Source organism: Melanerpes formicivorus, unplaced genomic scaffold (genome assembly GCF_026170545.1).
Source record: "Melanerpes formicivorus ecotype bairdi unplaced genomic scaffold, bMelFor1.0.p_v2 SCAF_37, whole genome shotgun sequence".
Taxonomy (NCBI): Eukaryota; Metazoa; Chordata; class Aves; order Piciformes; family Picidae; genus Melanerpes; species Melanerpes formicivorus.
In genome coordinates, this window is record NW_027142389.1 from 7296339 (window position 1) to 7309469 (window position 13131).

Consider the following 13131-nt stretch of genomic DNA (forward strand, 5'->3'; position numbering starts at 1 on the left):
TTGGCGACGGCAACTTCTGTTGCTGGGGGGCATGGGGTGGTTGCTTGTCTTGGTGGCGGCCTATGTGGCTGGGTGGGGGGGCTGTGGCTGGCTTGGCGGCAGCGGCCTCTGCTGTGACTGGGGTGGGTGGGATGCGTGGCTGGTTTGGTGGCGGCCTCTGTTATTGGGTGGGGGTTGGGGGGGTGGCTGGCGTGGTGGCGGTGCCCTCTGTGGTTTGGGGGGGTTGAGGGGTGGCTGGTGCGGCAGTGGCAGCTTCTGTTGCTGGGGTGGGGGGGTTGGCTGGCTTGGTGGCAGCGGCCTATGTGGTCGGTTGGGGGGGTGGCTGGCTTTTTGGCGGTGGGCTCTGTTGGTTGTGGGTGGGTAGGGGGGTGGTTGGCTTTTTGGCAGTGGCCTCTGTTACTGGGTGGGCCGTGGGGGGGGCTGGCTTGGCCTGGCGGCGGCCCCTGTTATTGGGTGGGGGGTGTCTGTCTTGGCGGCAGCGGCGGCCTATGTGGTTGGGTGGGGGGGCTGTGGCTGACTTGGTGGTGGCGGCCTCTGTTTTTTGGGGGGCTTGGAGGGTGCCTAGCTTGGCAGCGGCAGCTTCTGTTGCTGGGGTGGGGGGGGTTGGCTGGCTTGGCGGCAGCCTGTGTTGCTGGGGGGCATGAGGGGATTTGCTGGCTTGGCGGCAGCGTCCTCTGTGGTGGGGGGGGTGGCTGGCTTTGCAGCGACGGCCTCTGTTATGGGGTGGTGGGCCGGCTGCCTTGGCGGCGGCAGCAGCATCTGTTGTTGGTTGGGGGTTTGGCTGGCTTGGCAGCGGCGGCCTCTGTGGTTTGGTGGGGTTGAGGGGTGGCTGGTGCGGCGGTGGCAGCTTCTGTTGCTGGGGTGGGGGGGGTGGCTGGCTTTTTGGTGGCAGCCTCTGTTGGTTGTGGGTGGGTAGGGGGGTGGCTGGCTTTTTGGCAGTAGCCTCTGTTACTGGGTGGGCCGTGGGGGGGGGGCTGGCTTGGCTTGGCGGCGGCCCCTGTTATTGGGTGGGGGAGTGGGGGGGTGGCTGGCTTGGCGGTGGTGGCCTCTGTTATTGGGTGGGAGGGGTGGGGGGGGTGGCGGCTGTCTTGGCGGCGGCGGCCTATGTGGTTGGGGGGGTGGCTGGCTTTTTGGCGGCGGCCTCTGTTGGTGTTGGGTGGGGGGGTGGCTGGCTTGGCAGCAGCGGCCTCTGTTATGGGGTGGTGGGCTGGCTGCCTTGGTGGCGGCAGCGTTTGTTGGTTGGGGGTTTGGCTGGCTTGGCAGCAGCGGCCTCTGCTGGGTGGGGGGTGGGATGCGTGGCTGCCTTGGCAGCGGCCTCTGTTGTTGGGTGGGGGGTAGGGGTGTTGGCTGGTTTGGCGGCAGCCCATGTTTTCGGGTGTGTGGGGGGTGGCTGGCTTTTTGGCGGCGGCCTCTGTTACTGGGTGGGCCGTGGAGGGGGGCTGGCTTGGCTTGGTGGCGGTGGCCTCTGTGGTTGGGGGGGTGCTGGCTTGGTGGCGGTGGCCTGTGTTGGGAGGGGGGGGGACTGGCTTGGTGGCAGCGGCCTCTGTTGTGACTGGGGTGGGTGGGATGCGTGGCTGGTTTGGCGGTGGCCTCTGTTATTGGGTGGGGGTTGGGGGTGGCTGGCTTGGTGGCGGCGCCCTCTGTGGTTTGGGGGGGTTGGGGGGTGGCTGGCTTGGTGGCGGCAGCTTCTGTTGCTAGGGTGGGGGTTTGGATGGCTTGGCGGCAGCTTCTGTTGCTGGGGGGGGGTGTGGGGGGGTTGCTTGTCTTGCCGGCGGCCTATGTGTTTGGGTGGGTGGGGGGGCTGGCTTGGCGGCGGCCTCAGTTTGGGGGGCGTGGCTTGGTGGTGGTGGCCTCAGTTGGATCCAACTGAATGGTCCTTTTGGAGCCCCTCCAGAGCCTCCCCATATCCCTCTCTGTGTGCCCGAATTCCCCTTTGATACCCCCAGACCCACCTTAGATGCCAGCAGGCCCCTTAAGAGTGGGGGCAGCACTGACCAGGTAGGGGATTCTCACCCCTGTGTGTGGGGGGAGGCTTCGCTGGGCTCTCCTCAGAGGTTACTTCCATTCAAATTAAAGAGACCAAAACCCAAAGAAACCTCAGGACAAAGAATAAAGGCAAAAGAAACAAAGGATCCCCCCCCCCCCGACACACACCGAGGAGGGTTCCCTGTCTTTAATTCCTTGAGACCTATTTCGCAGTTCTGTTTTCAAACTGCTTTGCTCTGCTTGCAATCGGCTTCTACCTTCTAGCAGCCTTTGCGTGTAACGGAAGAGACGCAGCGGGGGTGAGTTCAGAGCCTTGTTACCTGGCATTTAGTGCCAGTCCTGACTACCTATATGAACAGGAGAGATTGGCAGTCTTAGGGCGAGTCGGCTCGGCTCTCTGTGAAGCCGGAGGATTTCCTTCCCCCGAAGAGACGGCGGCTCCGGCCGGCCGGGCTGCCTCTCACCAGGCGCGCCGGGGCTCGGCTCCCCCGGGCGCCAGCCGGCTCCGCCGAGGTCTGCTCTCCGCTCGGCTTCCTCTAGGTTCCGTGGGTTCCCTTCGTCCGGCTGAGCTCCACACCAGGTTAGTGCCAGCCTCTGTCGCTGTCCGCGGTTCCCGTGTAGGTGCTCCGAAGGTTCGATACGCCTGAATGTTCTAGGAGGGGATTAAAAGCCCTAAGACTTCACATAAGTCGCTGGTAAGAAAAGGAGGAAAACTATCTGCAGAAACCAGGAAAACGTGCAGCAGACTTCTGGGAAATAGTCCAACCTCCTCTTTCACAGAAGTAAGGTGAGTTTGTGAAACCGCTCGGCTCCGAGACCTTTAGGAGAGATCCCACAGCCGTCCAGGGTTGTAGCGAGCCCTATAGAACTCCGGCAGTTAACCGAGCCGTGGTGTTCGTCTTTTCCCCCAGATCGGTTTCCGAGGACCGCGGCGGGACCCCTCTCAGTTGGGCCGCGGGGCTCGCCAAGGCGCAGGACCTCTCCGGGCGCCCCCTTAGAGGCTTCTCAGGCAGAGCTCTTTTAACTCAGTCAGATCACCCCAGGAAGAGACAAGAGCCTTCAGGCAGGAAAAGGACTGCTGTCAAGGGAAAGGGGTAACGTGTAAGCCCTAAGGGGGCGTCCCACAAGGGAGAAAGGCAAATCGCTGCCCCAGGGAAGAGCCCTCGGGGTTGAACCAGGGGGTTCCAGTAAGCATTCCAATGGGGGAGACTGTAAAGGTTTTCATATAGCAATTGACCCTATTCTTTACTATCCATGTAAACAGGAGAGTTTCAGTTTTAGGGTGAGTCGGCATAGTGCTTTCAGCGAAGGAAAAGTTTTTTCCTCGCCTCAGCCGGCGGCGGCTCAAACTCCCCGCGGCAGCTCACCCGCGGGGCCCCCGAAACGAGGAGAGGCGAACCGAGGCGAACGGAACCGGACGGAACTGGCGCGGGGCTCCCCGAGGCGAGGCGGACGCAACGGAACTGGCGCGGGGCTCCCCGAGACGAGGCGAGGCGGACGGAACCGGCACGTTGGGGGCTTGGCGGGGCTCGCTCCTCGCTCAGATTCTTCCCGGTTTCCTCAGGCTCCCTTCCAGGTAAGCGCCAGCCTCTGCCGCTCTCTGGGGTTCTTACATAGCAGCTCGTTAGAAACGCTTGCACGTTCTCGGAGGGGATTAAAATCCCTAAGAGGCCAGCTAACCCTGACACCCCTCTCTTGCAACTTCATAGCTCTGCTGTTTAACTAGGCGCAGCAGTCTGGTATTAATTTGTCTGAAAAGAGGCTTTGAAATGCGCTGCATGGGGTTCTGAAAGACGTAAACTTACAGTGCGTATCTCTAGTACACAACAGCTCACGGATTTTCCTTTGCGTTGTAGGGTTTTTAAACACTCACCGGTTACGGCGTCGGGTTGGTCTTTCTCGGAACGGAAAACCTTCCGAGCGGAGGCCGGCGGGGCGCTTCCCACGCGCGGCGGCAAGAGACGCCCCCCCGACCGCTCAGCGTAAGTCCGCCGCTTTCAATCGATTCCCCTTTGGTAGGTACGTTGCCAAAATTGGCTTTGCTCTACGCGCAAATCGCTTTTCCGTTCCGGCATCACTTGCATCTCAGAGAGGAGATCCGGTGGGGGGGGTACCTTCAGAGCCTCTTTACCGTCGCAATGAATACCATTCCTGAATATCTCTATAGAGAGGAGAGGATTGTACTTGGATTTATAGTCTCGGGGCGAGTCGCCTCGGCGCTCTCAGGCAAACGAGAGGGTTTTCTTCCCCTAAAAGGGCGGCTCGGCGCGGCGGCTCGGCTCGGCGATTGCGAAGTATCTACGTAGCAATCGATCCCATTCTTTCCTGTCGATGTAAACAGTTGTTTTATTTTTTCAGTCGTAGGGTATGTGTTGCGCAATCGGCGGGCGCGGGGGGAAAACGGTTCCTATCGGCATGTAAACTAAGGAGCCAAAAAATCCCAGATGACGTAAAAAAGCCCAAAGCAAAGCGACGACCCTCGCAGCACAAAGGAAGACCCCCCCGTTCCTGAGCAATCATTACACATTTCGTAGATGTTTCCAAGCCATGCATTACCGTACTTGGAATTCGTTTTTACATTACGGAAGCCTTGGTATTTAATGGGACAGATCCAATGGGGACGATTGCAAAGCTTCTTATGTAGCAATAGGTAATACTCTTGACTATCCACGGAAAAAGCAGGTATTTTTAGCAGGATTTTCTGTTGACGAAACAGCGTGGGGCTCTCTGAAACGAAATGACGAAACGTTGCAATGCTGGCCTGAAATGAAATGGTGTGGGGGCTCTCTGTAATGAAATGATCAAATGGTGCAATGCTGGCCTGATATGAAACGGTGTGGGGGCTCTCTGTAATGAAATGATCAAATGGTGCAATGCTGGCCTGAAATGAAACAGTGTGGGGGCTCTCTGAAATGAAATGATCAAATGGAGCAATGCTGGCCTGAAATGAAACGGTGTGTGGGCTCTCTGTAATGAAATGATCAAATGGTGCAATGCTGGCCTGATATGAAACGTTGTGGGGGCTCTCTGAAATGAAATGAGGTGAAATGGTGCAATGCTGGCCTGAAATGAAACGGAGTGGGGGCTCTCTGAAATGGAAAGAGGTGAAATGGTGCAATGCTGGCCTGAAATGAAACGGTGTGGGGGCTCTCTGAAATGAAAAGAGGTGAAATGGTGCAATGCTGGCCTGAAATAAAACGGTGTGGGGGCTCTCTGAAATGAAAAGAGGTGAAATGGTGCAATGCTGGCCTGAAATGAAACGGAGTGGGGGCTCTCTGAAATGGAAAGAGGTGAAATGGTGCAATGCTGGCCTGAAATGAAACGGTGTGGGGGCTCTCTGAAATGAAAAGAGGTGAAATGGCGCAATGCTGGCCTGAAATGAAATGGTGTGGGGGCTCTCTGAAATGAAAAGAGGTGAAATGGCGCAATGCTGGCCTGAAATGAACTGGTGTGGGGCTCTCTGAAATGAAATGATCAAATTGTGCAATGCTGGCCTGAAATGAAACGGAGTGGGGGCTCTCTGAAATGAAATGATCAAATGGTGCAATGCTGGCCTGAAATGAACTGGTGTGGGGCTCTCTGAAATGAAATGATCAAATGGTGCAATTCTGGCCTGAAATGAAACGGAGTGGGGGCTCTCTGTAATGAAATGATCAAATGGAGCAATGCTGGCCTGAAATGAAACGGTGTGGGGGCTCTCTGAAATGAAATAATCAAATTGTGCAATGCTGGCCTGAAATGAAACGGTGTGGGGGCTCTCTGAAATGAAATGGTCAAATGGAGCAGTGCTGGCCTGAAATGAAATGGTGTGGGAGCTCTCTGTAATGAAATGATCAAATGGAGCAATGCTGGCCTGAAATGAAATGGTGTGGGGGCTCTCTGAAATGAAATGATCAAATGGTGCAATGCTGGCCTGAAATGAAACGGTGTGGGGGCTCTCTGAAATGAAATGACCAAATGGTGCAATGCTGGCCTGAAATGAAACGGTGTGGGGGCTCTCTGAAATGAAGAGGTGAAATGGTGCAATGCTGGCCTGAAATGAAACGGTGTGGGGGCTCTCTGAAATGAAAAGAGGTGAAATGGCGCAATGCTGGCCTGAAATGAAACGGAGTGGGGGCTCTCTGAAATGAAAAGAGGTGAAATGGCGCAATGCTGGCCTGAAATGAAACAGAGTGGGGGCTCTCTGAAATGAAATGATCAAATGGTGCAATGCTGGTCTGAAATGAAACGGTGTGGGGGCTCTCTGAAATGAAATGATCAAATGGTGCAATTCTGGCCAGAAATGAAACGGTGTGGGGGCTCTCTGAAATGAAATGATGAAATGGTGCAATGCTGGCCTGAAATGAAACGGTGTGGGGGCTCTCTGAAATGAAATGATCAAATGGTGCAATGCTGGCCTGAAATGAAACGGTGTGGGGGCTCTCTGAAATGAAAAGAGGTGAAATGGCGGAATGCTGGCCTGGAATGAAACAGTGTGGGGGCTCTCTGAAAGGAAAAGACGTGAAATGGTGCAATGCTGGCCTGAAATGAAACGGTGTGGGGGCTCTCTAAAATGAAATGATCAAATGGTGCAATTCTGGCCTGAAATGAAACGGAGTGGGGGCTCTCTGAAATGAAATGATCAAATGGAGCAATGCTGGCCTGAAATGAAACGGTGTGGGGGCTCTCTAAAATGAAATGATCAAATGGTGCAATTCTGGCCTGAAATGAAACGGAGTGGGGGCTCTCTGAAATGAAATGATCAAATGGTGCAATGCTGGCCTGAAATGAAACGGAGTGGGGGCTCTCTGAAATGGAAAGAGGTGAAATGGTGCAATGCTGGCCTGAAATGAAACGGTGTGGGGGCTCTCTGAAATGAAAAGAGGTGAAATGGCGCAATGCTGGCCTGAAATGAAACGGTGTGGGGCTCTCTGAAATGAAATGATCAAATGGTGCAATGCTGGCCTGAAATGAACTGGTGTGGGGCTCTCTGAAATTTAAATGATCAAATGGTGCAATGCTGGCCTGAAATGAACTGGTGTGGGGCTCTCTGAAATGAAATGATCAAATGGTGCAATGCTGGCCTGAAATGAAACGGTATGGGGCTCTCTGAAATGAAATGATCAAATGGTGCAATGCTGGCCTGAAATGAAACGGAGTGGGGGCTCTCTGAAATGGAAAGAGGTGAAATGGTGCAATGCTGGCCTGAAATGAAACGGAGTGGGGGCTCTCTGAAATGGAAAGAGGTGAAATGGTGCAATGCTGGCCTGAAATGAAACGGTGTGGGGGCTCTCTGAAATGAAAAGAGGTGAAATGGCGCAATGCTGGCCTGAAATGAAATGGTGTGGGGGCTCTCTGAAATGAAAAGAGGTGAAATGGCGCAATGCTGGCCTGAAATGAAACGGTGTGGGGCTCTCTGAAATGAAATGATCAAATGGTGCAATGCTGGCCTGAAATGAACTGGTGTGGGGCTCTCTGAAATTTAAATGATCAAATGGTGCAATGCTGGCCTGAAATGAACTGGTGTGGGGCTCTCTGAAATGAAATGATCAAATGGTGCAATGCTGGCCTGAAATGAAACGGTATGGGGCTCTCTGAAATGAAATGATCAAATGGTGCAATGCTGGCCTGAAATGAACTGGTGTGGGGCTCTCTGAAATGAAATGATCAAATGGTGCAATGCCGGCCTGAAATGAAACGGTGTGGGGGCTCTCTGAAATGAAATGATGAAATGGTGCAATGCTGGCCTGAAATGAAACGGTGTGGGGGCTCTCTGAAATGAAATGGTCAAATGGAGCAGTGCTGGCCTGAAATGAAATGGTGTGGGGGCTCTCTGAAATGAAAAGAGGTGAAATGGCGGAATGCTGGCCTGAAATGAAACGGTGTGGGGGCTCTCTGAAAGGAAAAGACGTTAAATGGTGCAATGCTGGCCTGAAATGAAACGGAGTGGGGGCTCTCTGAAATGAAAAGAGGTGAAATGGTGCAATGCTGGCCTGAAATGAAACGGTGTGGGGGCTCTCTAAAATGAAATGATCAAATGGTGCAATTCTGGCCTGAAATGAAACGGAGTGGGGGCTCTCTGAAATGAAATGATCAAATGGAGCAATGCTGGCCTGAAATGAAACGGTGTGGGGGCTCTCTAAAATGAAATGATCAAATGGTGCAATTCTGGCCTGAAATGAAACGGAGTGGGGGCTCTCTGAAATGAAATGATCAAATGGTGCAATGCTGGCCTGAAGTGAAACGGAGTGGGGGCTCTCTGAAATGGAAAGAGGTGAAATGGTGCAATGCTGGCCTGAAATGAAACGGTGTGGGGGCTCTCTGAAATGAAAAGAGGTGAAATGGCGCAATGCTGGCCTGAAATGAAATGGTGTGGGGGCTCTCTGAAATGAAAAGAGGTGAAATGGCGCAATGCTGGCCTGAAATGAAACGGTGTGGGGCTCTCTGAAATGAAATGATCAAATGGTGCAATGCTGGCCTGAAATGAACTGGTGTGGGGCTCTCTGAAATGAAATGATCAAATGGTGCAATGCTGGCCTGAAATGAAACGGTGTGGGGCTCTCTGAAATGAAATGATCAAATGGTGCAATGCTGGCCTGAAATGAAACGGTATGGGGCTCTCTGAAATGAAATGATCAAATGGTGCAATGCTGGCCTGAAATGAAACGGTATGGGGCTCTCTGAAATGAAATGATCAAATGGTGTAATGCTGGCCTGAAATGAACTGGTGTGGGGCTCTCTGAAATGAAATGATCAAATGGTGCAATGCCGGCATGAAATGAAACGGTGTGGGGGCTCTCTGAAATGAAATGATGAAATGGTGCAATGCTGGCCTGAAATGAAACGGTGTGGGGGCTCTCTGAAATGAAATGGTCAAATGGAGCAGTGCTGGCCTGAAATGAAATGGTGTGGGGGCTCTCTGAAATGAAATGATCAAATGGTGCAATGCTGGTCTGAAATGAAACGGTGTGGTGGCTCTCTGTAATGAAATGATCAAATGGAGCAATGCTGGCCTGAAATGAAATGGTGTGCGGGCTCTCTGAAATGAAATGATCAAATGGTGCAATGCTGGCCTGAAATGAAATGGTGTGGGGGCTCTCTGAAATGAAAAGAGGTGAAATGGCGCAATGCTGGCCTGAAATGAAACGGAGTGGGGGCTCTCTGAAATGAAAAGAGGTGAAATGGCGGAATGCTGGCCTGAAATGAAACGGAGTGGGGGCTCTCTGAAATGAAATGATCAAATGGTGCAATGCTGGTCTGAAATGAAACGGTGTGGGGGCTCTCTGAAATGAAATGATCAAATGGAGCAATGCTGGCCTGAAATGAAACGGAGTGGGGGCTCTCTGAAATAAAATGATCAAATGGTGCAATGCTGGCCTGAAATGAAACGGTGTGGGGGCTCTCTGAAATGAAATGATCAAATGGTGCAATGCTGGCCTGAAATGAAACGGTGTGGGGGTTCTCTGAAATGAAATGATCAAATGGTGCAATTCTGGCCTGAAATGAAACGGAGTGGGGGCTCTCTGAAATGAAATGATCAAATGGAGCAATGCTGGCCTGAAATGGAACGGTGTGGGGGCTCTCTGAAATGAAATGATCAAATGGTGCAATGCCGGCCTGAAATGAAACGGAGTGGGGGCTCTCTGAAAAGAAATGATCAAATGGAGCAATGCTGGCCTGAAATGAAACGGTGTGCGGCTCTCTGAAATGAAATGATCAAATGGAGCAATGCTGGCCTGAAATGAAACGATGTGGGGCTCTCTGAAATGAAATGATCAAATGGAGCAATGCTGGCCTGAAATGGAATGGTATGGGTCCCTGGCTCTGCTGAGATCAGCTCTTTGCTCAGGTTTTTCCTGGTTTCCTTGGGCTCCCTTCAGGTAAGTGCCAACCTTTGCTGCTCTCTGGGGTTCTTCTGTATCAACCTGGAATGTGTGAAATGCCTGCATGGTCTTGGAGGGGATTAAGACCCCTAGCAGGCCAGCTCACCCTGACCCCTCTCCTCCAACTCCCTAGCTCTCTTGTTTAACAAGGTGTAGAAGTGTGGTATTCATATGTCTGAAAAGAGGCTTTGAAATGAGCTACATGGGGTTCCGGACTATGTAAGCTTACAGTGTATCTGTGCAATACACAAGGAGTGCTTTTTCCTTTGCGTGTGTTGTAGGGTTATTAAATATTCACTGATAAGGCTGTGTCTGTTTTTCTTTCTGTTATTACAATGGAAATCCTTCTGAACAGAAGCTGGCTCAGCTCCTTCCCATGCACAGCGGTAACAAACTGTGTTGCTGCTGAACTCTGTAAACTAGCTGACTGCGCGGCTGCTGAACTCTGTAAGCTGACTGCACGGCTGCTGAACTCTGTAAGCTGACTGACTGCGCGGCTGCTGAACTCTGTAAGCTGACTGACTGCGCGGCTGCTGAACTCTGTAAGCTGACTGACTGCGCGGCGGCTGAACTCTGTAAGCTGACTGCGCGGCGGCTGAACTCTGTAAGCTGACTGCGCGGCGGCTGAACTCTGTAAGCTGACTGCGCGGCGGCTGAACTCTGTAAGCTGACTGCGCGGCGGCTGAACTCTGTAAGCTGACTGCGCGGCGGCTGAACTCTGTAAGCTGACTGACTGCGCGGCGGCTGAACTCTGTAAGCTAGCTGACTGCGCGGCGGCTGAACTCTGTAAACTGGCTGACTGCGCGGCTGCTGAACGCTGTAAGCTGGCTGACTGCGCGGCGGCGGCTGAACGCTGTAAGCTGGCTGACTGCGCGGCGGCGGCTGAACGCTGTAAGCTGGCTGACTGCGCGGCGGCGGCTGAACGCTGTAAGCTGGCTGACTGCGCGGCGGCGGCTGAACGCTGTAAGCTGACTCTGTTGGTCCTAAACCCTGTGTCCGTTACGGACATAATGAATTGTAGGAGGGCTTGTGTGGAGTCAGGGGAGGTTCCTCCTATGTTTGATACCCTGTTGATGCTTTGAGCATGCGAGTGAGAGCGGGCACGACTGAGATGTAGAAAACAGCTACGAAGCGAGCGGGAGTCCCGATCTGCAGTTCCACGTCTTTGCAAGGAGCGTGGCCAGAGACGGACGAAGCGAAAGGTGTCAATGGGAGCACGGCCAATCACGGAATCTGCAGCATTAGTCCTTGTTGCACTTCATTGTGGTTTGTTGTAGGATCCGTATGTGGTTTGTAGCACTAATAAACTAAGAAAAAAAATCAGGGCAAGGAAGTAGCGACATCCTTCTGAAAACAACTGAAGGAAGATCCCCTGCCTAAGGGAAGAACATGCAATTTGTTTTTACATGCTAGAAGCCTTTGCAGGTAAGTGAGGAGAAGGACAGGGGTGCTAGCTAAAGCTTTCTAAATGCCCAGTAATAGCATTTGTGAGTATGGAGGTAGGGAGGAGAGATTATTCAGGGGGAGATTAGGGGAAGGGGTGGATGGGCAACTTAGGGTCTGGGTGAGGATTGCGTTTGGGGTCGGGGTTAATGATAATGTGGTGGTTAGGGTTAGGGGGTTGGGGTTAGGGTTAGTAGGGTTAGTAGGGTTAGGGGTAGGGTTAGGGGTAGGGGGTTAGGGTTAGGGGGTTAGGGTTAGGGTTTAGGGTTAGGGTAGTGCAGCCGTGCCGCGGCGTTTGCCGCCCCGGGGGAGCTAATTTCTGCAGCCTAACTGCGCTGAATGCTCGAAAATTCTTAGGGGAACAGCGGAGAGCGGAGAGCTTGACTCGAGCGTCGCTATGGATCCGGCGCCTGTGCCCTAGCCCGGCTCTGCTCGCGCCAGGGGGGCAGCGTCCCGGTGGTTGCTATGGATCCGGCGCCCGCGCCGCAGGGGGTCCGGTCCCGCGCACGCGCCCTCCTCGCGGGCTGCGCCCCGCTTTTCTGGCCGGGGGGGGCGGGCGCCGCGCTGAGCAGCTTTGGAGCCGGAGCGGTGGCGGAGAGCCCTGATTCGGCGCCTGATGCCGTTCTGTGCCCCAGGGTGCCTGCGAACCGCCGTCCTATGCCGGGGCAAGGGGTGCTGGCGCATTCGGGGAGCTCGCAGTGCGGTTTCCGGTGTCGCTGCCGGCCCGGGACTCCCAGGTGTGTTCCTTCCGGCGTCTGAAGGTGGTCTGGGGCCATCGGCAGGGCTTTTGGGGGTGACGGAGGAGGTCTGGGGACACCTCAAAGGGTCTGGGCATACGTAAAGTTCTGGTGGGGCCATCTGAAAGGGTCGAGGGTCGTGGAGAGGCAGCTGGGCACCTCCGACGGACCCTTTGGGAGGTCTCTGCAGGCTCCTGTGGGGGCTGGGGGTGTCTCGGGGTGGGTTTGGGTTTGGGTTTGTGCTGCAAACAGCGTTGATAATGACTTAGAGAAAGACACACAAGAGACTCAGTAAGTCTCTTGTATCGTGCTTCTATTCTGGCGCCTGACACAGGTAGGATCATTTCAAAAGAGCTGTGTGTCTTCAGAGAGGTTTGGGCAAACTTTTATACAAAAAGTTATCTGTCTATAATGACAGAGGTCCAGATGCTGCCTATCTATACAAAGCTTATCTATCTAAAAGAGCAGAAGTACACATATCATGCAGGTGTCCTTTATCGTATACAAAAGAGCATCTTGTCCAAGACTAACAGCAGTGAATCACTGACAAATCCTGTTATTCCTTCTCTATCCAAAGGCTGTCTGCCAGCCCCTCTCCCCCTCCCTGCGTTCCAGCATTTCAGCTAACAAGCGGAAAATTCTTATCAACTCTGTGGTTCTGTTAATGAGACTTTTCTGTTCATCAGTTCCCCCCTTTCTCACAGCCAACAGTATATTCCTATACTATATTTTCTTAAGGCAAACTTTGGACCCAGGCTTTCTGAGCTATCTTTCCCATGCTGACACTTGTGGAAGTTACTCTCAGATGTAGTCACCCAGTCTGATGCCCCCCAAGTCCAATTCATTGAGGCTTCCCCAAATAAAGGGGTCCTCATTTGGCCTCGAGGAAGTTCAGTGCATATCCAACAGTTAGAGAGATTAGTTTGCAAAGCCAATTCTTGCCTAACGTGTAAGTACATATTGCCTTCCCATCCCTCAATTTCCTTGCTGTGCTGCAAAGATTTTGAGAGGAATTTCTAGGTATTAACTACAGCCAGGGCAATCCTTCAAGTGCCCTAGGAATGCAGTGAAAACCTTTTGGGAATTGTTCCTGCTCTGGTACT

At 53.3% G+C, this 13131-nt stretch overlaps 1 long non-coding RNA gene across 1 annotated transcript; it reads left to right on the forward strand.

Annotated features, from left to right (window-relative positions):
* Positions 1-1833: 1833 nt before the first annotated feature.
* Positions 1834-10406, forward strand: LOC137450780 (uncharacterized). Its single transcript, XR_010989635.1, has 5 exons — positions 1834-2773; positions 2898-3080; positions 3251-3562; positions 3843-3968; positions 4345-10406. It is a non-coding gene; the product is annotated as an uncharacterized lncRNA (long non-coding RNA).
* Positions 10407-13131: the final 2725 nt, after the last annotated feature.